Raw genomic sequence first — 15,720 nt, forward strand, 5'->3', positions numbered from 1 at the left:
TAATAAGGGGGTTCTGAGTGGGGGGGAAGCTTGGTCAGCTGCTGTGGGCAGTGGCAGGCAGCTGAGGACCTGGTTGGAAGTTGAGGGAATGAAGAGAGAGAGAAAGGAGGAAAATAGGTGGGGGGGGGAGCAGTCTTGTCCCCTAGAATCTCCAAAAATTTTATTTCATCTGAGAGCACATTGAAAACTTATTCTAAAATCCGGGCAAGCACACCAGGTCCTGGGAGACTGCCTGAGCAAGAGTGTTGCTGCCTGCCTGAATTGTCTGCTTGAATTGCCAGGGGTGGATTTACTGGTGTCCTAAAGTGTTGGGGGGGGGGAAGCAAGTGCCCCTCACCAGTCTCTGCAGTATCCCTCCACCCTTCTCACACTTGCTCTGCAGCTCCTAACCAATCACCACAGCTTCTTGCCACTGCCCACCGCTGTCTTCACTGCTGCCTGCCACTTCCCACAGCCGGCGACGTCACTGTCATTGCCACCAATATCTGATGCTGAGAAGTAGGATGGGAATGCAGCATGCATGGGTGCACTCCATTCCCATTCAGCTCAGGCGGGACACTGGGAAGCAGGAAGGTCCTGATCTATTCCTCTCTCCAGAGAGGAGTGGAGCATGGCCTCCTTGCTTCTCAGTACTGGATATCGATGATGAGTGGCGAGTGACAAGTGGCAGCCTGCAGCTGCGGTGGATGCCGCTACCAGTAAGGAAGGGAGGTGCAGACTGAAGGTGCGTGCACCAGTGGGGGAAAGATTCATGCCCTGGGGGAGCACTGGGGTGGTAGGGGGGGTGTCAAACACAGGCCCAGGCTGGATGCCACTGTATCCAGCTGAGGGGCCTGGCGTTTGTATGACTGAAGCTGAAGCCTAAATAATGTGATGGTTCCTGATCAGGATGTGACCCCCACCCAGCTGGAGAAATAAGATGAATAGGAGTACTGCTAAAAATATTGTATGCCTTGTGACTCTTACACACCAGCTGGATTCTCCTTCCTTGGATCACCCAGGATTCTTTCACAACAGAAGTAGAGGCTATCACCACAGCTCCTCAGTAAATGTGTCAAAACATCTAGGGGATGAAAGAATGTGGGGCCTTGGTTATCTCTCTTCTTCCAACTCCTTTATTAATCTCATCCTTTAGGTTTCTAGATAAACTCCTATGTTCCCTGAGCCTTCTGATCATTAACATTTCTATTGTATTTTGTGTTTCCTTTTAATTTGACATTAATAGAAGTTAAAAATGTGAAGATCTCTCTTCCTCATGTTGAGGAAAAGCTCATGTAGCCTACATGTGTGGAGGACAAGAAGCTGGGGAGAACGGGATTGCTGTTAGAGGTAAAAAGCCAGAGCGAAAAAATATACAGCACAGGAAATTCTCTCTTCCTGCCTGCCTCACCTCCATAAAACTGGCTTTTACCCCAGAGCTCACAGCATCCTGATCTACATTCCATTGGGAATAATGGAAGGCTCACTGCTCCAGTGATGACACAACTGTTAGTAGTGACAGAGCCTCTGCAAGCTCATTAGCAATGTGGACATGGTTTGGAGAAGCACAGAATGGGTTCATGCACCTTGCTCTTGGATCATTGGGATGTTGCACTTTATGTAAGCCACTATTCATCACAGTAGCCACAGAGAAACATTTCTACAGATTTTAATTTTTTTTTTTTTGCCAGAAGGAGGAAGTGTGGGCTACTCTGTTAATTCTATAGGGACATAAGAACATAAGAACAGCCCTGCTGGATCGGGCTCAAGGCCTATCCCATCCAGCATTCTATTTCACACAGTGGCCCACCAGATACCTCTGAGAAGCCCATAGGCAAGAGCTGAGGGCATGCTCTCTCTCCTACTGTTACTCCCCTGCAACTGGTATTTAGAGGCATCTTGCCTCTGAGGCTGGAGGTGGCCTATAGCCCTCACACTAGTAGCCACTGATATACCTATCATCCATGAATTTATCTAGACCCCTCTTAAAGCCATCTAGGCTGTTGACAATCACCACATCTTTGTTGGAGCTAGGACCCTGGAAGCATCGGTTTTCAGTTGCAATGTCTGATAGTGACCACTGCCAGGGGGGTGGGGGGTGAGTCATGGATAAAAGTGCTGGACTCCTCCCTTCTTTGTTCTTCCAGTGTTAGTCTCCATTTTGTCTCTCCCAAGATGGCTGTTTGTTTTGGGCTCTCTCTTTAGCCATGAGCTACAGTGGAAATCTAGCTGCAGGCTTTTTCACATTAGATTGTAACCTTTCTTTAAATAAACCCTTGTAGTTCTTCAATACTAAAAATTGTCTCAGGACCTCTTGTTTTGTTGCTTTCTCACCAAACTGGCTTTGCTTTGCTATTTGGGACTAAACTGCCATTCTTCCCCTAAAAGGGGTTATGGGCCCAGAAGCCAGTAAATAAAAGAGAGTAGCCTCGAGAGTACCAGAGAATACCAAAAATAAATCAATATGTGCTTTATTGACTACAGAGAAGCCTTCGATTATGTTGACCATGTCGAGTTGTGGAATATCCTTAAGAAAAAGGGGTGGGGTCCCAGAACACCTCACTGTTCTCATGAGAAACCTATACACAAGACAGGAAGCCACAGTCCAGACAGAACATGGTGAAACAGACTGGTTCCAGATCGGCAAAGGAGTAAGACAAGGCTGTATACTTTCTCCTTCTCAGGGGCATAACAAGGCTGGAGTGGGCCCAGAGACAAAATTTTAAAATGGGCTGATACACACACACACACTTCAGAATATATAGTCATGTGACTTGCCTCTGGGGGGCCCCTTGAGGTATGGGGGGCCCCAGGCAGCCGCCTCCCCTTGCCTAATAGTAGTTACGCCCCTGCTCCTTCTTTATTCAGTTTATATGCTGAACATATACTGAGAGAAGCTGGATTGGAAGAAGATGAGCATGGTTTTAAAGTTGGAAGAAGGAACATCAATAACCTGCGCTATGTTGATGACACCACTCTGATAGCTGAGATTGTGGATGATCTGCAAGCTCTAGTAATGAAAGTCAAGGAGCACAGAGAAAAAATAGGACTACAGCTAAATGTAAAGAAGACTAAACTAATGACAACGGGGTATAGCAACCAGCCTCAGAATTGGCAATGAAGACATTGAAGTGGTGGATAGCTTCTGCCTTTTAGGATCGACTGTCAACAGTAAAGGATCCAGCAGTCAAGAAATAAGCCTCATACTAGCACTTGGTAGGGTTGCAATGAAGGCCTTGGAAAGGATATTTAGATGCTGTGACGTGTCTACATCTACAAAGATTAGAATCATTTGGACAATGGTTTTTCCCATGACACTCTATGGATGTGAAAGCTGGACTCTGAAGAAGCAAGACAGAAAAAGCATTGATGCTTTTGAACTTTGGAGCTGGAGAAGACTTTTGAGGATACCATGGACAGCCAGGAAAACAAACAAATGGATCATAGAACAAATCAAACCAGAATTTTCACCTGAGGCACAAATGACTAGGCTCAAACTATCATACTTGGGACACATAATGTGAAGACCCAGCTCCCTTGAGAAGTCCATAATGCTGGGGAAAGTGGAAGGAAAGAGAAGAAGAGGACGACCAGAAGCAAGGTGGATGGACTCGATTATTACAGCAATGAATGCACCACTGAGAGAACTTAAAGACCAAGTTGAAGACAGATCATCCTGGAGAGAATCTATCTATGTGGTCGCTAAAAGTCGACATCGACTTGACGGCACTTAATCAATCAATCAATCAGCCTAGAGAGTTAAATAGAAAGCAAAGCAAAGAGAAACGCTTTTAAAGTAGAAACAGCGCAAAGAGAAACGCTTTGAAAGTGGAGACAGCGCAAGTATTCCAGATGACTGAAAAGTTGCAAGGTCCTGAGTATGAGCTCAGATCGTTCAAAATGGAGATGTTCCTCAAGAGTCATGGGCTTGGCAGTGTCCTGCACACCCAGCATCCTGCAGATGCAGGATAGGAGCAGAAAGAATGGGAACAAGCAGATGAAAAGGCATCAGCAATTATTTGCTTGGCGGTGAGTGACCCAATCTTAGTGCTTCTAAGATATAAAGAAAATGCAAAGACTATGTGGGAAACTCTGAAGGGATGATAGAAAAAATGTCTGTGGTTTCCAAAGTGCATCTAGTAAGAAAACTGAGCAATAAAAGACTTAGAGAAGGCGTAAGTCTGTCCAAGCACATAAATGAAATATTGGAAACTGCAAGCTCAAGAAGTAATCATGCCAGATGCAGTTTTGATAGGACTGCTGATAGTTGCAGTTCTGATAGGATTGCTCTGTTGGATAGTTTGCCACATTACTTTGATAGTGTTACTAGTGCCTTGGAAACCAAGGAGGATGCAGGCTTACAATTTGTTATTAACCATCTAGAGGACTTTGATTTGGGCAGAAGGGATGATAAGCAATCAAAGGAAAGTTAAGAAAATGCATTTAGATCCTTGCAAAGAAATAAGAAATGCTTTATTTGTGGAAGACCCAATACTTGCAGAACAAGTGTCCCAAGAATAAAGAGTTTGCAAACAAAAGGGAAGCAAAACAAAGTTGCAAAGAGAGTGAGTCATCTGAGAACACAGAGTATAGAACTTACAAGTAATCAGGGACTAAAGATAATAAGCAAAGGGTAGACCTTGCAAGAAGAGATAAAGTTTTGGAAGCTAAGTCTGAGAAATGCAGCAGTGGCATTTGCAGTGACTCAGGTGCTACAAACAACCTAATTAGAGAAAGGGAGAGATTTATACTAAACCTAGATACAAGCTGTAAAATCACGATATACTTGGCAGATAGAAAACTGATGTATGCAGAAGGGAAAGGATCTGCACAGTTGCTCTGAAAACTGGAGAAAGAAGAAACCATTGGATTAAAAATGGAAGAAACATTGTATGTGCCTACCTCTGTTGCCAGATTTGGCTTTTTTAAAGCCAAATTTTGGGTTACAGCCCATTTGACTCACGAGTATACCCCTTAGGTTCTGGCCACCTCTAGAAACAAGTCTGATGTCTGTGAAATATGCTACAGAATGTTCGGGGCAATATGCTAAATCATTGTAAACCGCTTAGAGAGCTCCGACTATAGAGCGGTATATAAATGTAAGTGCTATTGCTATTGCTACAGAAAGGGGTTACGAAGTAAAATTTAAAGGAAGGCACTGTTTCATTACTCATGAACAGGAATTGCTTATGAAAGCACTTTTACAAGAGAATGGATTGTTCGAAGTAGAATGTGTGACTGAAAAGGTCAAAAATGTGAAGTGTGAACATGCACACAAAGGATGTCTAAATTTGTGGTACAGAAGGTTAGGCCATAGAGATGCCAAAATGATATGTCAGGCTGAAAATCTGAATTTGGTAAAGGGTCTAAAAATAGCCCCCGCAGCACTGAATCAAAGTGTGCATGCTGTATAAGAGCAAAGGCAACACGGCCTGCTTTTCTTCCACGCAAAGAAACACAGCTTCCTTTGGATCTGATTCATAGTGATGTTTATGGACCTATGCAAATCCACAAGGAAATAAATATGTATTTGCTTTCATTGATGACAATTCTAGATACACATATACATAGCTGTTAAGTGAGAAGGGACAAGTATTAGAAAGACTAAAAGAATATGTTGCAAGAGTGAGCAACAAGTCTGAGAGAAAGCCACAGATCCTCCACACTGACAATGGTGGCAAATACACTGGGAATGATATCATAAGATTACTAAAGGAGCAGGGCATTGATCACCAAAAGACTGTTCATTATACGCTGGAGCAAAATAGCGTTGTGGAAAGAACCGTTCTCTTATGGCAGTGGTTCTCAACGTGTGGGTCCCCAGATGTTGCTGAACTACAACTCCCAGCATCCCTAACCAAAGGCCAATGGGGCTAGGGATGCTGGGAGTTGTAGTTCAGCAACATCTGGGGACCCACACGTTGAGAACCACTGAATTATGGAAATGATGAGATGCTTGTAGATGCTGATATGGCTACTGAATTTTGGGGAGAGGCAGTGAGGATTGCTACTTACCTGAAAAACAGATTGCCAACAAAGGCCACAGGAACAATGTCACATGACTTATGGCATGGCAACAAGCCCACTTTGAGTCATATAAGAGTGTTTGGATATAAAGCATATGCCTGTCTGTATACCTAAAGCCAAAAGGACCAAACTCAACTGTAGATCTGAGGAAGGAATTCTTGTTGGCTATTCCATTGGATGTAAAGGATATAGGATTTTAGATCTTGCCACAAAAACAATTAAAATATGCAATGTAGCATACTTTAGTGAAAATGAAAAACCAACTACTAGTGAACTGCCGAACTTAGAGCCCAATTTTCTGTTGGAGAAAGAATCAAGGCAATATGACCAAAAAGAAGGATCCATTGTAAGTTTTACCCCCTGGGAGTGATTCTAAAGAAGAGGATGCTGATGATGAACAAAGGATGTGGCATTCAACATGACAAAATAAAGGCGTTCCACCTAAGAAACTTCCCTACATTGCAATGGGAGAAAGGTTTCAAAAACCAAGCATGTGGAAAGGAATTGATAACTCATCTGCAACTGAAGCACAAAACTGGAAGGAAGCTGTGGAAGAAGAAATGTAATCATTGCTCAGAAATAGCACATGGACACTCACAGAGCTACCCGAGAGAAGAAAGATTGTGGGGTGCAAGTGGATTTTTAAAATCAAGCAAAATGAAGAAGGAGATGTCCAGCATTACAAAGTGAGACTGGTGACAAACGGATTCTTGCAAATATATGTGGAAACGATTTGCCTAACCAAAAAACAGAAAATAAATGATTAACTAAAGTATTTAGGACTTACAGAGGTCAAAGAAATGAGTACTCCTATGGAAACAGGTTACCTAAAGCAGAAGGAGGCGAGTGAACAAACAGTGAGTACAAGACAGCAACTGGAAAACTTTTATATGTAGCTATGATAACTAGACTGGATATAGCTGCACCTGTGGGAATCTTGAGTAGTAAAGTAAGCACACTCAACAAAGATGACTGGATTATGGACTAGGGATATGTGAATTGATTCTGTTACAAATAGATTTGTACCCAAATCTAGCTGATTTGGGTGATTTGGAGACAGAAGAGATCACCCCTGTGGTCCATTGGCTAGATTCGGGTCCAAATTGAATAGCGCCAGATTTCATTCAAATTGATTCAAGATTCAGATCCCTCCTATTAATTCCCCCAGATTCCCAGCTTAGATTTTTTTTTTTTTTAAAGCTATGCTCTAGCCCTTGTAGAAGTGAGTTATGGAGCAAAATGTGTGGTCACTGTTTTTCAAGTGTTTGGGTTCTTTGGTGTATAATAACTTTTCCTTTATGAATCCCTATCAGGATTCATTACACACCTTCATTTCTTCTATTTATTTTGACTGTCTTTGAAAAGTGCCAACTGTCAATGGCCATGTGCCAACTACACCACCCTATCACCCATAAGATAGTGGGATACTACATAGTTAATGTTCTAGGAATTTTTCAAGTGTTTGGACTCATTGGTGTCTAATAACCTTTCCTCATAATGAATCCCTATGAGGATTCATTACATACCAAAGAATCTAAACACTTCAAAAATTCCTAAAATATAAACTGATTACTCAGTGTCTTATGGGTTGGGGGGCTAGTTGGCACATGGGATGCAACTTATTCCCCACCCCCACCTGCAAAGCCATGGGGTCAAAATGAACAGAAGAAATGAAGGTGTGTAACGAAGATGCCAAAGATTCTAAACACTTCAAAAATTCCTAAAAAATAAACTGAGTACCCCAGTGTGTGGGGGTGGGGGTGTAGTTGACACACGGCAGTTGACAGTTGGCACTGTCCAATGACAGTCAAAATGAACAGAATAAATGAATTCTCATAGAGATTCATTATGAGGAAAAGTTATTAGACACCAAAGAATCTAAACACTTTAATATTCCTAAAATATAAACTGAGTACCCCAATGCAGTGTGTGTGTGTGTGTGTGTGTGTGTGTGTGTGTAGTTGACACATGGTAGTTGACAGTTGCACTCTCCAATGAAAGTCAAAATTCTGCCCTGAGCCATTTTTGGAAGGGTGGTATATAAATAAAAATTTTTAAAAATGAACATAAGAAATGAAGGTGTGCAATGAATCCTCGTAGGGATTCATTATGAGGAAAGGTTATTAAACACCAAAGGATCTGAACACTTGAAAAATACTGACTGCACATTTTGCTCCATAACACCACTTCTACAAGGGCTAAAAATGAAAGCTGGGGATCCATGTTAGGATTAGGATAGGACTACTTGAATCCCCATTATTTCCTATGGCAGAAATATACAAAATCAATAAAAAACTAATATAAAATCATTAAATATCAAGCAAGTGCCCCACTGCCTTGAAATTTGGGTGGTAGGTGGAACCCATGGGGATCTACCTACCAACCAAATTTGGTGCCAGTAGGACCTTTACAAGTGGTCCAAATCAATCTGAATCCAAATAAAATCAAATCCAAATAGAATCTGGAGTGATACGGGGGGGACAGATTCAAACACGAAACAAATCAGGGGTGATTTTATTTAGGCACAAATCAAATTAAAAAATTGATTTTGCACATCCCTATTATGGACAGACCACCAAACTGGTTTTGCTTTGCTATTTGGGGACTGAACTTCCATTCTTCCAATCTCACCGTTGATCTGCCATTCTTACAATCTTGTGGCAGAAAATTCCATAGGTTGATTATGAGTCTTGTGAAAAAGTACTTCCTTTTGTCATTCCTAAATTTCTTGGCAAACAGTTTCATGGGTGACACCTGGTTCTAGTGTTACGCAAGAAGGAGAAAAATCTCACTCCACCAGCTTTCTCTACACCATGCATATTTTTTATAAACCTCTTTCATGTCTCCTCCTTAGTCATCTTTTTTCTAAAGTAAAAATCACCAGGTGTTGTAGCTTTGCCCTGTAAGGAAGGTGCTTTAGGCCCCTGATAATCTTGGTAGCCCTCTTCTGCAGCTTTTCCAGTTTTACTATGTCCTTTTTGAGTATGGTGACCAGAACTGTATGCAGTACTCCAAATGCGGCCACAACATAGTTTTGTATAAGGGCGTTATTATATTAGCATTTTCATTTTAAAACCCCTTCCTAATGATTCCAAGGATGGAATTGGCCTTTTTCACAACTGCTGCACATTGAATCGACACTTTAAACGAGCTGTCCATGACCCTAGGATCTCTCTCTTGGTCAGTCACTGATTGCTCAGACCACATCCGTGTATATGTGAAGCTGGAGTTTTGTGTTCCGATATGTACACTTGCTAACACTGAACTGAATTTGCCATTTTATGGCTCATTTCCACAGTTTGGAGAGATCTTTTTGGAGCCCCTCACAATCTCTTTTGGATTTCACTACTCTAAATAGTTTGGTGTCATCTGCAAATTTGGCATTCTGCAAATCTGGCCAAGTCCCAGGAGCTATTATAGTTGTAACATTAGCTTATCATGCCCTCAGAGAACTGTCCTCCTATTTCCTAGAGTTCTATTCACATTTTAAAAAAATAAATAAATCATGCAATCAGCTTTTCCCATTAAAAGATCTAGACTGGCTAGGCAGTCTCCTTATTTCTCCAGATCATCTAATTTTAAATTGACTTGAACTTATCTAGATAGCAGCAGAGGATTGAATGAGTGCTATTATGCGAGTAAGTTTGGTTGATTTCTTAGTTCATACGTCCTAAGATTAATATTTCTGAGACGGAACTATTTAAAGAACAGCCCTGTTAATGTACGTTGATGTTGGATATATATGTTAAAAAGCAAAAGAAAATCACACAACGATGCAAGCATCTCCTAAAATGTTCAGATTAACAGGCCACCAGAGCAAAGTTTTCAGTCAAATCTAAGCAGAAACTACCATTATTAACAGTCTTTTTCTTGCCCAAATGAAAGATGAATTCAAGTCTTATTTAAATATGCCTTGAGTCATTCTGGAGCATTACTGTCTTAATTAATCTTCTTTACTTTTTTGTCATTTCCTTTGAAAAAAAGGTGACTATAATTAAAGGAACTGTCATCTTTATTTTAATCTCAGGTGTTTTTTTTAAAAAAATGACACTTTATGTGAGTTTGGTCATTACTGGAATGTGTAAGCCTCAACTGGTTCAATTACCTAGATTTCCTACAATGTGTAAATTGCCAACCTGAATGGTTCCTATACTCTTAATAGTAATAGCCCTATATTATTCTGTATGTGTGTGCCGTACACATACACATGTACACATGTGCATGTTTTTGTGTGAATGACTGCACATGCGATCATTTAAAATGTGAACCGACAGGCCCCCTCAATTGTAGGATACAGAAGGGTATTTTATTACTACCCATGCATTGAACATAACAAGCAACTTGGACTAATAGCTATTAGGGATGTGCACAAATTGATTTTTGTGATTTGATATGAGTTCAAATCAAATCAGCCTGATTTGATTCAAGCTCGAATCTGCTGCCCTAAAATCTGGGTCGATTTGGTTTGAATTTGATTCAATTTGAATTTGAATCAATTCAGCTGTATTTTTAAGGGCTAGGAGGCACCAAAGCAAGTTGGATGGCAGAGCCCCATGGATGCAAACTGCCACCCAATCCCCTATAGAACTGGGCAAAGGAGTGGAGTTTTATACATTTTTATGTGTTGTGGATAGGGATGTGCAAAAAATTTCGGGCACAGAATGATCTGTGCCCGAAATGAACAATTTCGGGTGATTCGGAGCCAAACCGAATCACCCCCGATGTCCCCCGACATTTTTCGGGCATGAGCCGAATCACCCGAATTTCGGGCACAAAAAATTCGGGTGATTCAGTTCACGGTTGATTTTTGGCGATTTTTTAAAGTTTTCGTGACTTTGGGGCAGTTCGGGGGCATAGCATGGGATCTGGGCAAAGGTAGTGGGGTGGGGTGGTAGTGCCTAATGGGTGCAGGCTACCACCCCAATTTCAGGGGGATTGGGCAAAGGGATGATTTTTGGTAAATTTCTGAAAATTTCATGTCTTTGGGGCAGATTGGGGCAGAAAGTGGGGCCTGGGGCAGAATAGTGGGGTGGGTGGTAGTGCCTAATGGGTGGAGGCTACCACCCCAATTTCAGGGGGTTTGGACAAAGGGCTGATTTTTTGAGAATTTTTGAAGTTTTAGTGACTTTGGGGCAGTTTGGGGGCAGAAAGTGGATCTGCCCCAAAATAGTGGGGTGGGGTGGTAGTGCCTAATGGGTGGAGGCTACCACCCCAATTTCAGGGGGATTGGGCAGAGGGCTGATTTTTTGAGAATTTTTGAAGTTTGGGTGTCTTTGGGGCAGATTGGGGGCAGAAAGTGGATCTGCCCCAAAGGAGTGGGGTGGGCTGGTAGATAGTGCCTAATGGGTGGAGGCTACCACCCATCCCCAATTTAAGAGTGATTGGGCAGAGGGGTGAATTATGGTGAATTTATTTGTATGAGGTTTGTCTTCATAAGGTGAAGTGTGCTAAACTGATTACTTCCTCATATTATTCATAGTAAAGGAAAGTGTGAAAAAGTGAAAGTGGGGTCATGAGAGTTGTTTAATTGAAAAAAAATCTCATTTGCTATGATAGAATGAGAATTCACACCTCAGAAAAAACTATTACATGAAATATATTACATGAAACCAATAAAACAAGGATTGTAAATAGAACAATATCGGACCTCTGAAAAGTATAAGCATGCATATGTATTCAGTACTTGGTTTGGGCCCCTTTTGCAGCAATTACTGCCTCAATGCGGCGTGGCATGGATGCTATCAGCCTGTGGCACTGCTGAGGTGTTATGGAAGACCAGGATGCTTCAATAGCGGCCTTCAGCTCTTCTGCATTGTTTGGTCTCGTGTCTCTCATCCTTCTCTTGGCAATGCCCCATAGATTCTTTATGGGGTTCAGGTCAGGCGAGTTTGCTGGCCAATCAAGCACAGTAATCCCATGGTCATGGAACCAGGTTTTGGTACTTTTGGCAGTGTGGGCAGGTGCCAAGTCCTGCTGGAAAATGAAGTCAGCATCCCCATACAGCTCGTCTGCGGAAGGAAGCATGAAGTGCTTCAAAATCTCCTGATAGACGGCTGCGTTGACCCTGGACTTAATGAAGCACAGTGGACCAACACCAGCAGATGACATGGCTCCCCAAATCAACACAGACTGTGGAAACTTCACACTGGACTTCAAGCAGCTTGCATTGTGTGCCTCTCCATTCTTCCTCCAGACTCTGGGTCCTTGGTTTCCAAATGAGATGCAAAAGTTGCTCTCATCAGAAAAGAGGACTTTGGACCACTGAGCAACAGACCAGTTCTTTTTTTCTTGAGCCCAGGTAAGATGCTTCTGACGTTGTTTGTTGTTCAGGAGCGGCTTGACAAGAGGAATACGACATTTGAAGCCCATGTCCAGGATCCGTCTGTGTGGGGTGGCTCTTGATGCACTAACTCCAGCCTCAGTCCACTCCTTGTGAAAGTCCCCAACACTTTTGAATGGCCTTTTCCTGACAATCCTCTCCAGGCTGCGGTCATCCCTGCTGCTTGTGCACCTTTTTCTTCCACACTTTCCCCTTCCACATAACTTTCTATTAATGTGCTTTGATACAGCACTTTGGGAACATCCAACTTCTTTTGCAATTACCTTTTGAGGCTTTCCCTCCTTATGGAGGGTGTCAATGATGGTTTTCTGCACAACTGTCAAGTCAGCAGTCTTTCCCATGATTATGATTCCTAATGAACCAGACTGAGAGACCATTTAAAGGCTCAGGAACCCTTTGCAGGTGTTATGGATTGATTAGCTGATTGGAGTGGGACACCTGGAGCCTAGACTGTTGAACCTTTTCACAATATTCTAATTTTCTGGGATTGTGGATTTGGGGTTCTCATGAGCTGTACGCCATGATCATCACAATTATAACAAATTAAGGCTTGACTTATCTCGCTTTGCATGTAATGCGTCTATCTCATATATCAGTTTCACCTTTTAATTTGCATTACTGAAATTAATGAACTTTTCCACGATATTCTAATTTTTCGAGTTTCACCTGTCCAATGCATTTCTGTATTTTGCCTATCCCCTCCTGCCTTTGTGATGTCCCCTCCTGGTTCACTATTCTCCCCATCAATCCACTTTCCCTGCTTCTTCTCCTCCCCTCTCTTCACTACTTCCTGTTCCAGGATCTATCTCTAAGAATTTTACAACTGTCAGCCATTTTAAGTGCTGAATAGACTCCCTAGGAGTTGGGCTTCCCTAAACTTGATGGTTTCCCCCAATCATTTCAATTCAAATGCATTGGTTTTTTTCTGTGTTAATGTTCTCACAAGTTAGTCTGCTCTACCAGATTCCCCATTGTGAATGTCATTTTGCTATTTCCCTACTCCGAGTGTATATTTTGATTCTCTTCTAATAAATCTTGAATGTTTTGCATTGAAGAATATGTCCTCCCCATTTGTATCACTCCTGCGCCTACTTACACATTAGCCCTTGGTTCAAAGATCCCTAGCAAGACATGTTGTAACACACTGCATTAATTCATAGCACACAGTTTGTTGGGCAAAATGTTATTTGAAATGTTCTACAGAAAGAAGAGAGAGGTGCTACATATGTGATAGACTTAACAGTTCACCATTTGGCTGCATCTTGTGTGTTATCTCTGTATATACATTATTATAACATTTACTTCATTACAATTTAAAAGAAATAAATTAATGTAACACTGAATAAATTATTTTAAAAATCCCTATTGTGGGATGATGGGAATTGTAGCTCAGTGGCATATGGCAACCTGAGTGTGAAAACCCCTTCCTTACTGTATTCTACAGGAAAACCCATTATTTTACATTCCCAGATCCAGAGCAAGAAACTTGAATTATCACATCATTCAGCAGGGGAGCTCCTATGGCTGGGAAATGAAGTCAGCTCCTAGAGTGCCAGAGCAAGCCTCTCTGCCTGGTGTACCAAGTGACCCCCTTCATCTGTTGGAGCAGCATCTTTCTCATTCTCCTCTGTTGGTGCTCTTAGCACCAGCTAAGACTTTTAAAAAACTACTGACTCTAGCAACTTCTATTGTTTATGGGACCATCCTGCAATTACTAGGGATAGTGAAACCTCAAATACATAGTCATTAAGTCTATGGGATCATGGGGGTTAGGTTCCTGGAGGACTGAAAATTTTGTATGAAAAAGTAAAAACCAGTCCAAAAGGGTGAAATAAAGTGCCCTATAATGCTCCGTGGGCCTCCAGTGATGCCTCCCAGAAGTCCAAATATTTCCTTTAGCTAAAAAAATGAACTTTTTAAAAACAAGCCACAAAATGGCTCAGTTTGACAAAATGGCGGCTGGAAATGACCTCTGCATAGGTGTAACTGGGGGGGGGCAGGGGGGGCACGTGGCCCGGTGCCATTGAGGTGGGGGTGCCATACCAGTCCCTGCCACCCCCACCCCATTGCCCACCTGCCTAGCCCCAGGGCCCCTCAGCCACTTGCCTCCAGCTCCGGCTGATCGGCAAAGAGGCCTAGGATCGGCAAGGCCTTGAAACTGCAGAGCTTTCTCTCCCCGCCTCTCAGCTGATCGGTGGGTGGGCGGGGCTTCCAGAGAGGCCTCCAAGTAGGCCTCCCTGAAGCCTGAACTCGAGTAGGCCCCAAGCCAGGAAGGAAGGAAGGAAGGAAGGAGGAAGCAGGCAGCAGACCCTCTGCCCAGACCAGACCATCCAGAACAGCTATTGCTAGGTAGGCTGTGAATTCCTCTTTGTGGTTACCCCCATATATAGGGATCTGCTTGCCATAGGGCTTTGATATGGGGGTGGGGTGGGGTGAGACTGAGAAGTCTCTGAATATTTAATTTAAAACAGACTGGAAAATGTGCTGGCTTTAAAAACAAAAACTATCTAAAAAGGCCTATAAGTGGCTTGTTTCATGTCAGGAAATTACAAACACTTCTGGAACAAGTATATCTTATTTATTTTCATTCATTCATTCATAAATGCACTTATGTTCAAGTTATTTTGCAATCCAGAAGGTCTGAGTGAGAACTGTGAAGCATGTGTTGTGATTATATTTTATTTCATTTTATTTTTCTTGTGTGTGAACTGCTCCCCAATAACTTGCAGGGACTTCAGGGTAAATCTGGCCAACTTGTGAATGCAGCACCTCCATTCCAGAGGAGATGTGTGTTAAGGGGCTTTAAAAGCCTCGTGTGAAAAGACTCCTGGAATCAAACTTTACTGAATTTGTTCAGAATTCTGAGAAAACAAACATAGGCTCACCCTGCATGGTTGAAAGTATCATTTGCTAATCTGCAGCAAGGGGTCCATTTTAATAATTAGCATTGCTAGTGTGTTCTAGGCATTAAAAGTAGCACAAATATATAGTACTCGATGTATATCACTATATACTGTGAAGTGTGCATGCGTGTATTCAGTGAAATATATTTCCAGGTAGCATACTTATTTTGAAATATCAGACTTAAATCCTTGGGGGCCTGGGGTGTGTGGAGGCCCTGGACTTTGAGGGTCTGGGGGCCCATTTTGAAATCCTGTCTCTGGACCCATTCCAACCTTGCTATGCCCCTGGCGGAATAGTTACATATGTATTGATCACTGCACATGGGTTTCTGCACAGCACCTGCACAGAAGAAACTTCCATGTAGAAAATGTGTCTCTTGTAAATTGACCCTGAATTTTCCATCCATGACTGGAATATATGAGAGTTAGAATCAATAATAAAAGAACAGCACACTGCTTGTGACAGGAAGG

The 15,720-nt window shown here is 42.3% G+C and overlaps 1 long non-coding RNA gene across 2 annotated transcripts in view; it reads left to right on the forward strand.

The window, feature by feature from the left end:
• The first annotated feature begins 14,627 nt into the window (after nucleotides 1-14,627).
• Nucleotides 14,628-15,720, forward strand: part of LOC128342434 (uncharacterized) — a 50,301-nt gene continuing 49,208 nt past the window's right edge. For both annotated transcript variants that reach the window (XR_008314981.1, XR_008314982.1), the window contains exon 1: nucleotides 14,628-14,695. This is a non-coding gene — a long non-coding RNA (uncharacterized LOC128342434). The remainder of the gene's footprint in view (nucleotides 14,696-15,720) is intronic.

The sequence above is a fragment of the Hemicordylus capensis genome, chromosome 2 (assembly GCF_027244095.1).
Source record: "Hemicordylus capensis ecotype Gifberg chromosome 2, rHemCap1.1.pri, whole genome shotgun sequence".
Lineage (NCBI taxonomy): Eukaryota > Metazoa > Chordata > Lepidosauria > Squamata > Cordylidae > Hemicordylus > Hemicordylus capensis.